The 19,918-nt window shown below is 37.5% G+C and overlaps 1 pseudogene; it reads left to right on the top strand.

The window, feature by feature from the left end:
* The first annotated feature begins 7,592 nt into the window (after nt 1-7,592).
* Nucleotides 7,593-11,043, top strand: LOC140846420 (olfactory receptor 4C11-like; annotated as a pseudogene).
* The last annotated feature ends 8,875 nt before the right edge of the window (nt 11,044-19,918 follow it).

Genomic DNA, 19,918 nt, shown 5'->3' on the forward strand with positions numbered 1-19,918 from the left:
CCTAAAGGTGAGGTACAAAGTGTGACCGTGGAGGAGATGCACTATATTCCAAATGCTACTTGGGTTCTCTAATTTATACAGAAAGAATTTTGTGGAATATATATAGTAATGGACATTAAAGGTGTGGGACAATTAGAGAAGAGCCATAATTTCAATCATGCTAAGTGCTGTGGGCTCACTAAGAAGATACTCTTCATTTAATGTTGCAGCTGAGGAAGTCAGAAAAGTCTAACAGTTTGTCTGGTTGGTGGCTAGAACATGAACCAAAACTTGGCCCATAGTGAGCAAATTAGCAATGCCAGACCTCCCTTGGTTTAATGTACAGAAAGAGATTCAAAGGCCTTGGGAGGGTGGAATGTTAGAATGGATTTGTCCTTTAAGATCTACTTAACCACCGTGGGAAGGTCCAGAAGGCATCCCTCTCATCATTACCGTAAGAAATGAATTTGTAGGCAGAGCACAGTGTACTCGAAAAGCTCTGGAACCACTGTTTTCTGTAGGCCAGACCTCTGCTGGGAACTATGGTCACTGGACTTTGAAATCTAAAAGCAATGAGAGTCATTTGATCCCAGGTAACAGTGGCCAAGTGGTGCCACTCAACCCTCAAAGGCAAGGTGGGGCATGGCTACCCCAAGGTACAGCAGAGTGAAAGCAGCCATCAGAATAATCAACACAAGCAGACTAACAGTGTTGCTAGTTTATTACGGTGTTCCTAGAAGTGAAACAGACAGGAAGCCTGTTCAAGTCTTAGCAATGATTAAGGTCAGTTGAAAACTATGACAACCCAGTCCAAGCAGAGCTACTAATGGCCCAGACCCATCAGCAGTGAAGCTCTGTGTCACCCCACCAGGTGAAGAACCCTGACCAGCTTTGGAGCCTGCTGAGGGCACACTGAACACAAACGAGTAACAGAAAAAGTAATTAGAGACACCAGGTATGACCATGTTGTTATGGCTGAGTTTGTTTGCCTCTGTTCTCCTCCCGCTGCAACAAAGAACTGAAAGGCCGAGACGCAATAGTGAAGCAGAGTGAAAGTTTTATTTTAACGCACTCCAAGGGAGGAGTGGGCCACAGTCAAGGTAGACAGAGGCCCAAAGATTTAGGGGAGGGTTTCTTTATCCTTACCTAGCTGGGAGACACTTCTTTGATTGACAGGGTGAGGTCAGTTGATTGACAGCTCTAGTTATATACCCATTCCTCTTGGTCAGCATGTCTTTCCCCAAAATGCACACAGAAAAGCTCAAGGTGGAGGAGGGTAGCGAAACAGCAATTTTACTTTAATTAGATTATGTGGAGGTGTGGTTTGGCGGTTCTTAGTTTTGTTTGCACCTGTGTTGGGACCTTGTTATCTCCCTGCAGAACCTTTGTTGTTTTCACGTGGGACCCCCTGCATGGGCAATTGGGGCAGTTATTTTCCTTAAGCTTTATCTTCCCTTCCCCCAGCTGCTCATGTGTATCTTTCTACCTAACATTCCTAACAAAGTGACCAGTTTCAGAAATAAAGACTGTAATTGTTCTTTGTCCTCCTTATATTATGAATATGTTTGTGTATGTGAGTACATACCTTAAGCTAACATCTTTGTTTTCTTTCCTCTCTTACCATGTAGCATAAGATATCTTGAGTTTCCATCATAGTATTTTAGTATTTATAATTTTCTCTCACAGTATTTAATTTACAAGATATTAAGGAGAAGAACAAACGTAACTGTGGATAGAATTGCAATATTTCCAGAATCTCTTGCCTGGCTTAATTCATCTCCATATCAATAGGTGTTTCCAAGGGGTGGAGAGAAGTAGTCCATCTCCATGTCAATACATGATTACATGGGGGAGCGATGGCATATCTGGACTGAAGAGGTTGGGTGGGGTCCATTTTTGCAGCCAGGTCACGAAAAACATGGGAGAGCAAAAGTGGACAACTGCTTGTAAGCAATAAACGGGTTTCTCCCATTTAATTTCTCCCTTTGACTGATTTGGGTTTCAAAGGTAATTTGCCCTGAGCTGGGAAACAGATTTTTCCCCCAGAGTTACAATAACCCAAAGAATTTACCTTCCCTTCTAGGGGAGGGGTTATGCATTTTCAGTTGCACACAGGACAGCTGTATGATGTTATATGGAATTATGACCTTAGTAATGATTTTATTTGGAGATTAAGTATGCTTTAAGGAGATTTATCTAGGTACTAAATTTAAGCAATGGACTTGTTTTGGTTAATTTTATGTTTTAATTTTGCTGGGCTACAGTGTGCACAAATATTTACTTGAATATTGTTTGGTGTTGTGAGTGTGAGGTTTGCTTAGATGATATAAACATTGAACTGGTAGACTGTAAGGCAGATTGCCCTCACTAATGTAGGTGGTCCTCATCCAACTGAATGCTTGACAATTACAAAATAAGGGAATTCTGCTGCCTGAGAGCTTTCAGACTGAAACATCAGCTCTTCCCGTCAGACGGTCTGCATATGGGCACGTGAACTCTTCCTGATTCTACAGCAGCTTCCTGCCTATGGACCTGAATTGGGTCAGCAGATATTACTGGTTTACAATAATTTCTGGTCTTTTGATTCAAAATGAGACATTGGCTGTACATATTTTGTACTTGCCAACCTACATATACACAAGAGCCAATTCCTTATGTAAATCTCTTCTTATGTGTGTGTGTGTGTGTGTGTTCTGAAATATATCACATTTTTATGGATTGGAAGACCTTCTATTGTTTAGCATCAATAATACCTAAAGCAGATCCAACAAAATCCCTATCAAATTTTCATGATCATTTTGCAGATATAGAAAAATCTGAAAATTTCATGTGAAATCTCAAGGGACCCCATAGTCATAAAAGACTTGAGAACAACTAAGTTGGGGGTTGCACACTTCCTGATTTCAGAACTTACTGTAAAACTATAGTTATCAGAACAGTGTGATACTTGTATAAAGACAGGCATCTAGGCTAATTGAATAGTTTAGAAAGCCCAGAAATATACCATCACTTTTGGTCATATGAATTTCTACAGGGGTACCAAGAGCATCCAAAGGGGAAAGGATAGTTTTCTCAACAAATGGTGATGGGAAACTTCATATTCCCATGCCGAAGAATAAAGGTTGACCCTAAACTTACACCATATACAAAATAGCTCAAAATGGATGAAAGAACTAAACATAAGAGCTAAAACTGTAAAACACTTCAAAGAAAATATAGAGGAAAAGCTTTAGGACATTAGATGAAGCAATAATTTCTTGAATATGGCACCAAAGACACAGGTTACTGAAGAAAGAAACAGATAAATTGAACTACATTGAAATTAAAAATTTCTGTGCATCAAAGACTACAATCAACAGGGAAAAAGCAACTAATGGAATAGGAAGAAACGCGTTCAAATATACATCTGATAAGGAGTCATTATCGAGAATATACAAGGAATTCCTACAACTCAATGACAACCTGATTAAAAAATGAGTAAAGAATATATACAAATGGGCAAAGAGCATATGAAAAGATGCCCAACATCACTACACACACTTGTGCCCTGTTCATGAGAATGTAAAATAGAGCAGCCTGTTTGAAAGATAGTATGACATTCCTCAGAAAGTTAAAAATAGAATGCCCATTAGATCCAGCAATTCTCCTTCTGGATATATACCAAAAGAATTTAAAGCAGAGACTAGAGGTGATACTTGTACATTTGTGTCTATGGCACATTCACAACTGCCAAAATGTGTAAGCAACCCTAGTGCCCATCAACACATAAAAAGATAAAGAGAATGGGGTCTGCATACAATGGAATATTATTCAACATTAAAAAGAAAGGAGTTTCTGACATGTTACAAAACAGATGAACTTTGAGGATGTGTTAAATGAAACATGCCATTCTTTTTTAATAAAGTTTATGTTAGATCACAGGTTTATATTTACAGGGAAGTTGTAAAATTAATACAGTTTCGATAAACTCCACACTCAGTTTCCCTTATTACTATCTTATATTAGTATGATGCCTTTGTCAAAATAAGCAGTTGATGTTAATAAATTACTTTTTAAATAAATTACTAGTAACTAAAATCCATACTTTAACCAGATTCCTAATGAATTAGTCTTCACTAATTTTGTTTTCGTCTCCAGAACCTGATCCAGGGCACCACATTACACGAAGCTGGCGCCTGTGGTCTGGCACCTGAGGGCAGTGACAGTCTCTCCAACATTCCTTATCAGAGATGACCTTAGAAGTTTTGAGGAAAACTAGATGGACGTTTTGTATGAAAACCCTCAGCTGAGATTTGTCTGCTATTCTGAGAGTCTGATACTCAAGGTTAAGGGTTGTGGATTATTGGGAGAAAGACCACAGAGGTGAAAGGCCATTTTCATCACATCATATCAGCGGGAACATAATTTCAATGTGACTTATCATTTTTGCTATTAAACTTGATCACCTGGTTGAAGCAGTGTTTGTCACATGTCCCCTTTGTGAAGCCATGCCCTCCCCCACTCCACATGTGCCTTTCAGAAGGAAGTCACCATGTACAGCCCACACTTAAGACGTGGAGAGTTTAAGGGCAGAATATCTACATAAATCATTTGGAATTATTTGGCCTATTCTCCTCTATCAATTTATTTATTTTTTCAAATATTTTTATCATTTTAACTCATAAATACTTATTTTATACTTTGAGTTATGTTTAAATTTTGTGTTATTCATTTTGATGCTGAACTGTTTTCCAGCTTTGGGCACTGGGGCATTTTTCATAGGCTCCTGTGTTCCCTTTGGCATATCTTCAACGTGGAGTGAGTGAGTGAGTGAGTGAATGAGTGAGTGAGTGAGTGTGTGTGTGTGTGTGTGTGTGTGTGTGTGTGTGTGTTAGCACTTCCTTACTGTCTAACATTACAGTATGCCTTAGGTCCTGGGCACTAGGTGATCATTAGTTTTTTCTAGCCAAAAAAATGTCATTTAGGGCAAAATATCCATCTAGTTGCAAGAATAGACCATCTTTTTTCCATGATGTAATAATGCATATTGGAGATGGAATTCTTTATCACATCAGGTCCGTGTTTCTTAACTAGGAAGGGGAGGGACAGTTCAGGGAATGACCTTCCCCAGACTCAGATATTTCACACCATTCATGTTTAAGTACTCCTCCAGGGAAGGCAGAAGTGAAGCATTTCCCAGTCAAAATGCTGTGTGAGAGAGGATTCAGAAAGTGTGGGCTGAATCTGGAACAGTCTTAGCCTGAAATCTGGCATGTAAGGGAGAACCTGGTCTCTTAGTGAGATCAAGGATACCCTGGTTCCAGATAATCAGATGGAATTTTAGAAGCACTTCTTTATGTAATTTGAGCAGAGGGTGTCTTCAGTACCTTGGGAAGAAAAGAGGGCAGCTGAACATTCGCATCTCTGCATAAGCTCTTAGGAAGCTGGTACATTTGAATTGGGGATTAAGCTCGTATTTCTTACTTGGAACATATGAATCTGATCAATGCCACTGTAAGTATCTAATACACACAACACACTGGTGGAAGGATGGAATGTTTAGGGCATTTCTAGGAGTGCCTTACATTCTACAGTGAGATGATGGAAATAAAAGATGTGCACAGCAGCTCCCAATGGAAATGGGAACTACTAGGTGAGGGCTATTGGAGTTGAGCAAATGGAAATAATGTAAGTTTGGGTGTTGCTGTAAATGCTCCCTGGAGATGATGATTTTGATGTGGATACAGCAGAATGCAGGCTACCCCTTTTCTCAATGGTAACTCAATGTAGAATAGCATGGAACCTATCTAATTGTACCTATGGGATATTTTCTTAATTCTGGTTCTTCATTCAACAAATATTTCTTAATCACCTGCATTTACTTAGTTGTGGAATTCATACTCTGTTGGCCAAAGTTCTCATCCTTATGTTGCTTCAACTTAAAATACGGCATTTTGGGTATATAATTTTAAAATATGTGTATATTTGTATGTCTATGAATCTATATATAAGTATATATATATATACACACATGCATATAATTCACATAATTTGTGTATATTTATTAGTGGATACATGTAAACCAGGCAAATTATGCATATGTACCTATCTATGTATCTATATATGTATAGATGTACAGATACAGATATTTAATATTTTATTGTTAATTGCTATAAACCACCAAAAATTTTTGTATGTTTAAGAGCTTTGACAAGAGCATGCTTGGAAAACATCCAAGAAAGCCAGCAAACATGTAGTTAATGTCATTGTGGTGGCGTATGATATGACTGAAAAAGACTGAGTTCCAGAGTTACCTCGATAGTGGACTCACCACCTTAAACATTTGGGTCTTATTTTTGCTTTAAAAATATTGCTGTCCTTCCTGCTTATACCACAAGAAAGTTGTGATGGGTCAGTGATATGCCAGTGTGAATAATAAACCATCTTTTAGGTTTTTAAAAGCTGAACTTTTTAGTGAATCACAATCATCATGATAGTGATGTATTATCAAATTTTATGAAAGGGCAGTTGCTAACAATTAGGTACTGCTCACATCTTTAATGCAAAGAATGCAGCTTCTTTACACAGGGAGTACATGTACATGCTTTGCATTCATGTACAATTCATTTATATAATTGTGTGTTTAAGTGTGCTATGTGTTATCCTTATTAATTATTAATACATTAATAAATATTAATTTTCTTTTTATGTCTGTCTTTTCTTACTTGAAATCAGAGTACAGGAAGCTCAAGATACATATCATAAGAATTCTACTGAAAAGTTTCAGTGATGATTCAGAGCTTCCTGAGATCATTTCTCAATGCCTGGTGCTCAATAGTAAACCAGAATTTTAAATAAATATTCTGATTTATTTATTTATTTTCTCCATTTTAGTCTCAGTGACTATGCATTAATGAAATATATTGAAAAACCAAGAAAAACAATGAATAGGGGAAGGATTGAACTTTTGACAACATAGTATAGTAAAAAAGTACAAAGTTTAATAGAACTGAATATCTAAACAATTAGAGAGGTATGAGAGGTAAAATGAAAGGAAATAAACTTAGTCAATGCAACGCATATAAGGAAGTCTCATGATGGGCAGCTGACTGGGTGTTCATTGCTAAAATGTGATGTTTATTGTGTCTCTCTCCACACACACCACATCTCCTGTATGTACAAGTGTGTTTAGGGCTATTAAGAAAGACTGTGAATTGTTTATCAATCATTCTTTCATATTTACATATTTTCAGACAGTATCTTGTAACTGGACTTGGTTCAAGGAATGTACAATCATACTGAGTAAATCATGCAGAAGTTCTCTTTCCTTCTGCAGCATGGCACTCCGATATTGACAAGCCCTTGATGAAAACTCCAGAAAACACTCAGCTGAGGAAGTGACTTGCTCATGCCAAAGCACCCCAGCTAGTGATTATTATGTGTGAAGAAGCACTGACTTTCTTATATTTGACTATTTTTATTTCAGTGTTTTCATACACAGGTAAATGGATCAAATAAATATTATTGATTCCACTGTCATTGTGGTGGTATATGATGTGAGATCAAAGATAAAATAATTCATAGCAGGTAAGTGACCAAGCATATATATTTGACCACAAAATATGTATTCATTTCATAAAATTTTTTTATTTCTTCTTTGAAGATTATTCCTAAGCTGTGCTTTCACCACATCAACTAAAATGACACAACAAAAGAGCAGCGTAACTGAATTCATACTCTTAGGACTGACACAGGATCCTATGAAGCAGAAAATGGTCTTTGTAATCTTCTTTGTATTCTCTGTAGGAACAGTAGTGGGGAATTTGCTTATTATTGTGACCATCAAGTCCAGCCAAACACTTGGGAGCCCCATGCACTTCTTCCTGTTTTATTTGTCCCTTGCTGACTCCTGCTTTTCAACTTCCACAGCCCCTGGACTAATTGTGGATGCTGTCTCTGCAAAGAAAATTGTATCTTATAATGAGTCTTTGCACTACAGTTACTTGGCTGCATGGAGATCTTTGTCCTCGTCCTCATGGCCGTTGACCGCTATGTGGCCACCTGCAAGCCCTTGAGGTACCCAACCATCATGAGTCGGCAGGTCTACATCATTCTGATTATTCTTGCATGGATTGGGTCTTTTATACATTCTATGGCTCAGACTATCCTGGCCTTGAAGTTGCCTTTCTGTGGACCCAATTTGATTGACCATTATTTTTGTGATATGCAGCCCTTATTGAAACTTGCATGCATGGACATGTATGTGATCAACCTGCTGTTAGTGTCTAATAGTGGGGCCATTTGCTCAAGCAGTTTTGTGATTCTGATGATCTCATACATTGTCATCTTACATTCTCTGTGAAACCACAGTGCAGAAGGGAGGGAAAAAGCTCTCTAAGCTCTCTCCACATGCACTTCCCACATCACTGTAGTCATCTTATTCTTTGGTCCATGTATATTCATATACACACGTCCCCCAACCACTTTCCCCATGGACAAGATGGTGTCTGTATTTTATACTATTGGGACACCCTTTCTCAACCCCCTCATTTACACACTGAGGAATGCAGAAGTGAAAAATGCCATGAGAAAGCTGTGGCATATCAAAATTACCTCTATTTAAGCAAAAGATGAACTGTGGGCCTTGGTTGAGTACTTACTGAGCCATGGTTTGACTGAATCTCTACAGATCAGTATCATAGTGTGTATCCTGACTCCCCCATGCATTCAAATACAATGCACCTGACCTCCTTACTTTTTTCTGTGTTTCTGTCCTCAAACTAGTAGCTTTTCTAACATCCGCACCTTGAATCCCTCTTTTCCTGAGAGTTCAATACTGGCATTGCTGAATGTGAAATATACCTCACAACACAGTATACACTCTGGTTTGACAGGAAGATATATATATATATATATAAAATCACAACTGTTTCAATATGTGAGGATCCATAAATAAAGTGTAACTAGCTTGCTGTGACCTATAATTCCTTCCAGAACACATTTGAAATAAGGTATCCTGCTTTCTCTTGAACACTTGCAAAGGACCTCACTTTGTGTATCAAGAAGTTCATTTCATTTTATCATTAATTTGGCTTTGAAATGTTACATACTACTGTATCAAAGACGCTTTAATATAATGATATTTTATTATAGTCCTGATTGCTTTTTTGGCTCTTAAGATGGCTGAGATTTATGTATGAGATTTTAAAAAATGTAGTGTTACAAAAGCCTTGAGATATTCAGCTACTTATATGATTGATGTATAGGGACTACAACAATGGAATTCCATAACTCTATGAAATAAAGTAAAGAAATGCATCTTTTCAAGACTTCATAAAAATTAAAAATACACAATACAGCATACCTTTTGAGATTGAAGTACTTTAAGTTACTTGAAAATAACCTGGTTTGATGGAAAAAATGATGATATTATTCTGTGTAAAGTTGGAGTATGTGAGTGAAATGAAGGAAAGCACCAAAGGCATCTGGGTAGTGATCACTAACGCTTGTCTTCAGTCAGTGGACTTAGAGAGAATCCACTATTTTAGCCCATTATTGCCGCTTGTTTCCTCTCTCTGAGCTTTCCTAATAAAGGTGTCACATAGACTGACATGCTAGATTTGCCAATTGAATTTCGGCGCCCAAAGCAGCAGAACAGATTAACAACTGTACCTTGGCTGTGCCTGCCAGAGGTCATATCATGACCATTTGACATTCATTGATTTGAGTATATTAAACTGTACCACGTCTTTAGTAATTATTAAGGTTCCATTTCATTTCCAAGACTGTTGCCACTGTTTAAATGGAAAAATTTACCAATATTGTCTTGACAAAGATTATTTTAAGATAAATTCGGTAAAATATCATGTTTTCTGTGTTGTGACTTATTTCTTGCTTTCTGGGACATTAGGAAGCTCAGTGTTTGTGCTGGTGTCCCAAATTAGTATGCCATTCATAAGAAGGGACATGTAATTAACACAGAATGGAAATGTCATGATCCATCATAAAATTATCTAATCTACATCTCTATTACACCAGTACATGTACACATACACACACACTCAAGGTGTTCATGGTGGTTTGCTTTTCAGAGGAATGAATAAAAAAGGTAAGAGGTATAAAAGAAAATAAAATAAGCTAAAATGTAGGCTAAAAATAATGTTAAGTTAATAGAATAAGAAGTTATATAGGGAAAAAATGTCAGAAGGTTTTATGTAGGTCAACAGTGCTTGGAGTCAAATTACAACTGGGAAAATGAGATAAAAGTTTAAAAATTTGTGGGATACTATATCCATCCAGTGCAAGTGAAGACCCACTCTCAAAAGTTACTCACCCAAAAGAGAAATTGTGAATTTGAATTATCCTTTCATTTTCAGGAAGAGTCATGAGGTCCATATTATTTAAATCTTTCTCAGGAGTTGTATTAATTTTACTCTGGACAAGGTTCCTTTGGAGTTTCATGTTTGTATATGGCGCCTAGTGTCCAGAAGCTCTATTCTGGAGCTGCTGAGCCCCTGAGGCAATGTCGGGGGTCGCAGGGGAGCGGTACTGCGGGGAGGAAAGAGCTGTTCTCCGCCTCCCGGCTGCTGTGCCTGTCTCCACCGCCTGAGCCAGTGGGTCGGGCACACAGGTGTAAGTTTTTGTCCCAGAGCAGCCAGATATGGATCCCTGCTTTCCACAAGCAGCCGGAATCCCAGTCTCCCCAGGAACTCTGCCTGTATTAACTTTCCAACCCGGTAGTCATGCGAGTCTCATGAAAGCACCATGAAATGTAGGTTTGTGCTCCCAGAGCAGATCTCTGGAGCTACGTATTCAGCAGTCCCAGGCCTTCCACTCCCTCCCTGCTCCGTTTCTCTTCCTCCCCCCGGTGAGCAGGGGTGGGGGAGGGGCTCGGTCCCGCGGAGCCACAGCTCTGGTACGTTACCCCATTAGGTGATGTCTGCTCTTTTCTCCAGGTGTGCGCAGTCTGACGCGTCCTCTTTCCTGTTGCTCTCTCAGGATTAGTTGTGCCAGTTAAAATTTCTAATTGTGTCCAGTTTTGGGAGGAAGCCTCTGTCTCTCCTCTCACGCCGCCATCTTTAATCAATAATCCTTTCATTTTAAGAACTGTAGTGTCTCATATGTGTTCAACACTTTTTTGTTGTCATCATATTGACATGATATGAAGCATTGTTATATCTCAGCTTTCTCCCTGTTGAAGAGATTTTTGGCTATTGGGGGTCTTTTGTGATTCCACATGAATTTTGGAGTTTTCTTTTTCTATTTCTTAAAAAACATCATTGGGATATTACAGTGATGGCATTGATCACTAGATAATTTTGGGTGTTAAGGTATTTTAACAATATTTATTCTCCTAATACATGAACAGAGGATGCCTTTCCATTTATGTGTGGCTTTTTCAGTTTCTTCATCAATGTTAAACAATTTTCAGGGTATAACTTCCATCACTTTGGTTAGGCTAATTCTTAAGTATGTTTTTTTGTTATTGCTTATGTGAATGAGATGGTGCTCATATTCTTATTTCCATTCTGAATACTCCACTGAAAGTGCATAGTAACACCACTGATTTTTATAAATGGATTTTTTTCTGATAATTTTACTGAATTCATTAGTTCTAACGTGTGTGTGTGTATATGCACTGTGTTTTTTCCATGTATATGATATGTCATCTGGAAACAGATCGTTTTACCTCTTCCCTTCTGACTTGGTTGCCTTTTCTTTGTTTGCCACGCTGCTCCAGCTAGAACTTCCAGTATGATGTAGAATAGAAGTGCCAAGAGTGGCACCTTTGTGTTGTTCTGGATCTTAGAAGAAAATCTGTCATTTTTTTCACCATTCAGTATGATATTAGCTGCAGACTTTTCATGCATGACCTTTTTTGTTGAGTTCCACTTCTCCTATTTTGTTGAAAGTGTTTATCATGAAAGGGTGTTGAATTTTTTTTGTTTTTGTTTTTTGAGAGGGCATCTCTCATATTTATTGATCAAATGGTTGTTAACACCAATAAAATTCTGTACAGGGGACTCAATGCACAATCATTAATCAACCTCAAGCCTAATTCTCAACAGTCTCCAATGTTCTGAAGCATAATGAACAAGTTCTTACATGGTGAACAAGTTCTTACATAGTGAATAAGTTCTTACATGGTGAACAGTGCAAGGGCAGTCATATCACAGAAACTTTTGGTTTTGATCACATGTCATGAACTATAAACAATCAAGTCAGATATGATTATTTGTTTGATTTTTATACTTGATTTATATGTGAATCCCACATTTCTCCCTTATTATTATTATTTAATAAAATGCTGAAGTGGTAAGTAGATGAAAGATAAAGGTAGAAGACATAGTTTAGTGCTGTAAGAGGGCAAATGTAGATGATCAGGTCTGTGCCTATAGACTAAGTATTAATCCAAGCTAGACAAGGGCAGCAAAACATCCACAGATGCAGAAGATTTCTCTCAAAACGGGGGGGGGGGTTTGAGGTTCTAAGCCTCACCTCTGTTGATCCCCAATTTCTCACCTGATGGTCCCCCTGTGACTGTGCCTGTCTTAGGTTGTTCCTCCCTTGAGGAATCTTACCCGTCTCTGGCTAACCAGTCATCTTCCGGGGCCATACAGGGAAATGTAAAGTTCGTAAGTGAGAGAGAAGCAATATTGTTTGAAAAGGTTAGCTTTTTACTTCTTTGCAGATTTATGCCCTGTGGCTTCTATGCCCAGCGTTTATCTTGAGGTATCTTTACCACTTGGAAGAATTATGATACTTGGTAATTTTCTATATGAGGCATGAATTCTACTAAAGTGTTGTAATTAGGAAGGAAGAAGAAAAGCTATACAAGTAGCAGACAGAAGAGAACATGGGAAGATTGATTATTTCTTTGACATATCTTCTTGTAGAGTAACATAAGCACGTATAGGTTTTAAACTACTAATTAAATTGCACACACACATTAACATAATAGGAATACAGATACATAACAAAAGCAGACCTACAATTACCAGCCATATCCAGTGAAACCAAGAAAACCAGTTAGGTACCCTAGGCAAAAGAGTGTTGAATTTTATCAAAGGCTTTTTCTGCATCTATTGAGATGATAATTTGCTTTTTCATCTTTCATTCTGTTAATGTGATACATGATATTTCTTGATTTTTTGCATGTTGAACCATCCTTGCATCCCAGGTATAAATCTCAATTGGTTGTGATGAATGATTCCGTGGGCCATCAGTAAGCCCCAGCATTACACAGCCTCCATGAGTAGCAGGTTCTGTGCTGTGTTGGAGTCTGTGGCCTGGGTGGGGTCCTGTGTGCTCTCTTCAGCTCAGATTTTTCTGGCCTTGAGTTTACCTTTCTGTGGTCCCAGTGTGATCTATCACTATTTTTATGACTTGCAGCCTTTGTTGAAACTTGCCTGTAGAGACATTTGCATGGTTAATCTCCTCTTGGCATCCAACAGTGGGGCCATCTGTACAGTCAGCTTCGTCATGCTGGGGTTCTCCTAGGTTACCACCTTGCCTTCTCTGAAGAGCCACAGTGCTGAAGGGAGGAGAGAAGCCCTGTCTATCTGCACCTCCCACATCATCATAGTCATATGTTCTTTGATCCTTGCATATTTATATACACGTGCCCTGCAACCGCCTTCCTCATGGACAAGACAGAGTTTTGTTTTATAGAATTAGAACACCTTTGCTCAACTCTCTGGTTTATACACCAAGGAATGCAAGAAATGAAAATGCCATGAAAAATTTACAGAGCAAGACGATCTCAGAAGACAAAGATGAATGGAAGTTTCAAATTCTTTTTCATAGTTTGGATTGATCTAAAACTCCACAAAACATTTTATCCTCTTATTTTGGAATTATTATAATGCTAACTTGGAACATGAGAGTTATTTCCTTCAGGAAAATAGGAAATGTGAATACTTCCACTGGCTAGTGTTGAGTCAATTTTTATGTAGAAGAGACAGAGTGAGGTATACACAACTATGTATTGTCCATTGCCTAGATGTTCACCTGTGTTTCTGTCTCTTGTCTGCCTAGTATCACCATGGCTTTGACCTAGTGTTTACCCTGCTTTTCATCGTGTGCATGTCCAGTGTTCTTTTCATCTGGATTACACACCTCATATTCACAGCCTGGCTAGTTTTACCTCTTTTCAAAGAATTTCACTTATTAGATGCTTGTGTCTCCCCATGTTTGGTAATAGGCCTGCAACTTGATTGTCCTTACTGAGCCAAAAGAAAGTGCCAGATTCAAATAACTGTTGAAGGTCATGTAGTAAGAGCAATATTAAATCTAGTAGTCTCCCTCCCAATTCTTGAGTGCTCATTCCTAATTCTTACTATCAGTTTTTTTAGATTCTTCTAGAAAATTAACATAACAGTGATGAAATTCAGCCTTTTCAGGTAAGTCTGTGACCTTAGGGAAGTTTGACTATTGTGTTTATACTCAAAAGAGTTTTTTTTTAGTAAAATCTACTTTATGCTCCTAATTTGATTTCTTCTGATTTGGGGGTGGTAGTAAGGTTTCTCTTGAATTATATAAATTAATCATGGCATATATGGTCCAAATTTAGAGCGATATATTATGTGATCTAGAAGTAGGGAGCATAATCAGTTGATATTAGTGAATTTTAAGGTAGTAATAAAATAAAACAATGAATGAGATAGCTTCAAGAAGGATAGTTAGGTTTTAAAGCCGGCATCTCTACATGACAGATATGAATTATGAATTTCCTTTCTGGAAAAGGCAAGTTGTGGAAACAGCAAATACTCAGTCATCACCAGGGATTCAGGAAGAGGGGAAAAAGAGATGAATAAGTGGAATGCACATCATTTTTTAAGGAAGGGAAGCTATTATTTATGATAACTGTAGGGGTACATGACATAATATATAAGTAAAAACCCATAAAACTGTATAACAAAGTGTGAGCATTAATGTAAACTATGGATTTTAGCACAAATGTAACAACTTGGTTCATCAATGTAACAAATGCACTAAACTACACAAATGTCAGCTAAAAGGAAAACCCTGAGGAAGACAGGGTGGATAGTGAGAACTCACTGTATTTTTTGCATAACTTTTTGTAACTCTGAAACTTCTCTAAAAAATTAAATCTATTTTAAAAAGTTATATTCACAAAGGAAAGTTTAAAAATATTTTATTGAATTTTTATACAAATTCTTCATATGGGTACACATAAGCTATACAAATATTAAGAGTATAGAAGCATCTGTGTGAAAGCAATTTTTAATTGGGATATTGTTATAGGTATAGTTCCCAGAATTAATTTAAATGATGTTACTGATGATGAAGAATTTGCATGAAATTCTTTATCCATATACCATATGATAGTCTTTAATAGTACACATTTACATACCTAAAGTGTTTTTCTCTTATTTTTTTCTTATTTTCTTTCTCTTTTTAACATACCACCTTCATGGACATTTTCATGTCAGTAAACACAGAAGAGAATATAATTTTTGTTAATAGTTTAAGTCTCCAGTAATAAAATATGCTTTAGTTTTATTAAAATGCATCTTATCTAGATGTATCTAACATTCTGATAGCATGTAAATATAAAACTGCTTTTTCAAAGCAATAGGCAGGATTTTCTGTGCTAGATATGGATGAATAGGTGTACTGTCTTAAAGTTTAATTTAAATGTACCAGAGAAAAATGTTTACAGGAAAAGAAGATTAAACAGGTAATATTCACCTTCTCTTTGCTATGTATTATTCTAGTAGATGAAAATATGGTAGTAAAGAAAATAGACAATATCTATGTTCTCATGGAATTTAGTTTGTAGTATAGTAAGATCAATAGTGAAAACTTGGTAAATATTTAACATTCTAGGAATTTTTTTTGAATTTTTTTTATTAAGGTATCATTGATATACAATCTTATGATGGTTTCACTTGAGCAACATTATGGTTACTACATTCACCTATATAATCAGTTCCCACCCACCCCCATTGTAATCACTGTCCATCAGCGTAGTAAAATACTGTAGAGTCACTACTTGTCTTCTCTGTGCTGTACTGCCTTCCCCGTGTCCCCCCTGCTACATTATGTCTGCTAATCGTAATACCCCTTAATGCCCTTCTCTCTCGTACACACTCACCCTCCACACCCCTTTTCCCTTTGGTAACCACTAGTCCTTCTTGGAGTCTGTGAGTCTGCTGCTGTTTTGTTCTTTCAGTTTATGCTTTGTTGTTACACTCCACAAATGAGTGAAATAATTTGGTACTTCTCTTTCTCCACCTGACTTATTTCACCCACCTGACTTATTTCACTGAGCATAATACCCTCTAGCTCCATCCATATTGTCGCAAATGGTAGGATTTGTTTTCTTCTTATGGCTGAGTAATATTTCATTGTATATATGTACCACCTCTTCTTTACCCATTCATCTACTGATGGACACTTAGGTTGCTTCCATATCTTGGCTATTGTAAATAGTGCTGCAATAAACAGAGGGGTGCATATGTCTTTTTGAATCTGGGATCTTGTTTTCTTTGGGTAAATTCCTAGGAGTGGAATTCCTGTGTCAAACGGTATTTCTATTTGTAGTTTTTTGAAGAACCTCCATATTGCTTTCCACAATGGTTGAACAAATTTACATTCCCACCAGCAGTGTAGGAGGGCTCCCCTTTCTCCGTATCCTCACTAGAATTTGTTGTTGCTTGTCTTTTGGATGTTGGCCTTCCTAACTGGTGTGAGGTGATATTTCATTGTGGTTTTAATTTGCATTTCCCTGATGATTAGCAATGTGGAGCATTTTTCATGTGCCTGTTGGGCATCTGAATTTCTTCTTTGGAGAAGTGTCTGTTCAGATCCTCTGCCCATTTTTTAATTGGGTTATTTGCTTTTTGGGTGTTGAGGGTATGAGTTCTTTATATATTTTATATGCTAACCCCTTCTCAAATATGTCATTTATGAACATATTCTCCCATACTGTAGGATGCCTTTTGTTCAACTGATGGTGTCCTTTGCTGTACAGAAGCTTTTTTGGTTGATATAGTCCCACTTGCTCAGTTGTGCTTTGTTTCCCTTACCCAAGCATATAAGTTCATGAAAAAGTTGCTCATGTTTATATTCAAGAGAGTTTGCCTATGTTGTCTTCTAAGAGTTGTATGGTTGCATGATGTACATTCAGGTCTTTGATCCATTTCAAGTTTACTTTTGTGGTATGGAGTTAGACAGCAATCCAATTTCATTCACTTGCACATAACTGTCCAGTTTTGCAAACACCAGCTGTTGAAGAGGCTCTCATTTCCCCATTGTATATCCATGGCACCTTTATTGTATATTGATTGACCATATATGCTTGGGTTAATGTCTGGAATCTATTCTGTTCCACTGGTCTATGGGTCTGTTCTTGTGCCAATACTAAATTGTCTTGATTACTGTGGCTTTGTAGTAGAGCTTGAAGTTGGGAAGAGTGATCCCCCTGCTTTATTCTTCCTTCTCAGGATTGCTTTGGCTATTCTGGGTCTTCTGTTGTTCCATATGAATTTCAGAACTATTTGTTCCAGTTTGTTGAGGAATGCTGTTGGTATTTTGATAGGGATTGCATTGAATCTATAGATTGCTTTAGGCAGGATGGCCATTTTGACAATATTAATTCTTTCTAGCTAAGAGCATGGGATGAATTTCCATTTGTTAGTGTCCTTCTTAATTTCTCTTAAGAGTGTCTTGTAGCTTTCAGGGTATAGGTCTTTTACTTCCTTGGTTAGGTTTATTTCTAGATATTTCATTCTTTTTGATGCAATTGTGAATGGAATTGTTTTCCTGATTTCTCTTTCTGCTAGTTCATCGTGAGTGTATAGGAATCCAACAGATTTCTGGGTATTAATTTTGTATCTTGCAACTTTGCTGAATTCAGATATTAGTTCTAGTAGTTTTGGACTGGATTCTTTAGGGTTTTTAATGCAATATCATGTCATCTGCAAACAGTGACAGATTAACTTCTTCCTTACCAGTCTGAATACCTTTTATTTCTTTGTGTTGTCTGATTGCTGTGGCTAGGACCTCCAGTACAATGTTGATAAAAGTGGGGAGAGGGGGAACCTTGTCTTGTTCCTGATCTTAGAGGAAAGGCTTTCAGCTTTTCACTGTTAAGTATGATGTTGGCTCTAGGTTTGTCATATATGGCCTTTATTATGTTGAGGTACTGGCCCTCACTTCACAGTAAAAACTCAAGTACACTCTTTTTGATCCTTTTGGCAGAAAATCAATACCTCCCTTGCTCCCAATATTATGCAAGGGAAAGCAGGTTTCCTTAGGGATTAATAATTTGGTAACTTTCCACAGTTCTTCTTTTTTATGTTATTTTTTCTAATTTTGACAAGGGAAATATTAATATTAAATAAGAACAGCCCTTAAAATGTTTGTATCATTCAGGTGTGTATAAATAGGTTTGGGCAGGAATAGACAGGCATAAAACAGATATTTATATATAGTAGACACATTCATTCATTCAACATTAATTGAGCTTATTTCAACTGATGTTCTAGGTGCTAGAATTGATGTTCCAGTGACTAAACAGACCATCTTTTCTAAGAAGGAGCTTACGTTTTACTGGGCTAAGACAGATACAGAACAAAAGAAATAAGCAAAATACATATTTGATAGTAATAAGAGATATGGAGAAAAATAAAGCCACTGTGGGGTGAGTCCACATGTGCCCTTGTACCTCTGGAATCTAGAAACAGCCACCTGGTTAATTTGCTTGGGCTGCATAGAACTTTAAGAAGACAGGGTTTTGGAGAGGACGTTTAGCTTAAGCTATGTTCTGCCTTCTGATCTTTCTCTTTTATGTTCTGGTGATTTGAGATGCCCGTAAAGCCAATGCCTGTAGAAACCAGCAACTTCTAGGAAAATTTAGGCCCAATCACTTAGGCCAGCTAATGGAAGGAAATAGGAGAGTCAGCAAATTCCTCTGTATCTGTTGGTCATTCAGATTCCACAAGTATGGCGAGGAGATTAATCTAGCCGACTCTGCCCTCTGCTGACAGAAATATTGTTGAAAAGTCAATAGATTTAAAAAAAATCAATCTAAAGTTTAACTTAAGACAATCCTCTGTGCCTCTGTAAAAATTAGGTAGTCGAGGTAATATTTATTTTTCATAATTGCATTTTTCACTCATCTAGTCATTCAAATATGTACTCAGCCTTCCTGTACCAGGCACTGTTTTTAGTACTGGAAACACACCGGTGCAAAGCAAGACGGGGATCACTGTTTTAATGGGATGAACACTGAATGGGGAAGAGATAGACTAAAACAAAAAAACGAAAGCCATAAAAATACTACTTAACAATCTTATTTTTAAAAACATACATAGTGGGATGATGTGCTAGGCATGGATTCATGGACCTCTCCCAAGGATGTGCGGTTTAAACAGAAAGCTTAGTAACAGGAAGTAGCCCACCAACCTGAGGATTGGTTAGTGCAGGGCCCAGGTGAGCTAGTGCAGAAAGTTCTGAACAGGGACAAACCTGTTTCCGGGATAAACAGAGGCCACTGCGAGGAGAGCACTTGAGAGGCAGGAGAGTCGTTCAGAAAGGGATGAAAGAACTAGGTGGGGTCCAGATGAAAAACTCTTGTAGAATTTTAGTCTAAGGGCAAAATGCTATGGGAAGGTGTTGAAGTCAGGAAGTACCATCATCAAATTTCCATTTTTTACAAAGAACAACTTGGATCTTAATGAAAAGTGATTTGGATTTTATTCTAATTGTAATGCAAGCCATTGAAAGTTTTTATGAAGGAGATGATTATTAGCAGAAAATAAGAATCACGTTTTAAAATGTGTCAATGCCCCATGATTTTTAACTAATTTCCCTATTACAGTGTAGGTTCCAGAGGTTGATGATCATATTTTCTACTTCGATACTCTCTTCACCGCTTATTATTCCCCATTTGGAAGTATTGATTAGTGCAAATCTCTGCACCTGGAATGTA

Source organism: Manis javanica, chromosome 15 (assembly GCF_040802235.1).
Source record: "Manis javanica isolate MJ-LG chromosome 15, MJ_LKY, whole genome shotgun sequence".
NCBI lineage: Eukaryota > Metazoa > Chordata > Mammalia > Pholidota > Manidae > Manis > Manis javanica.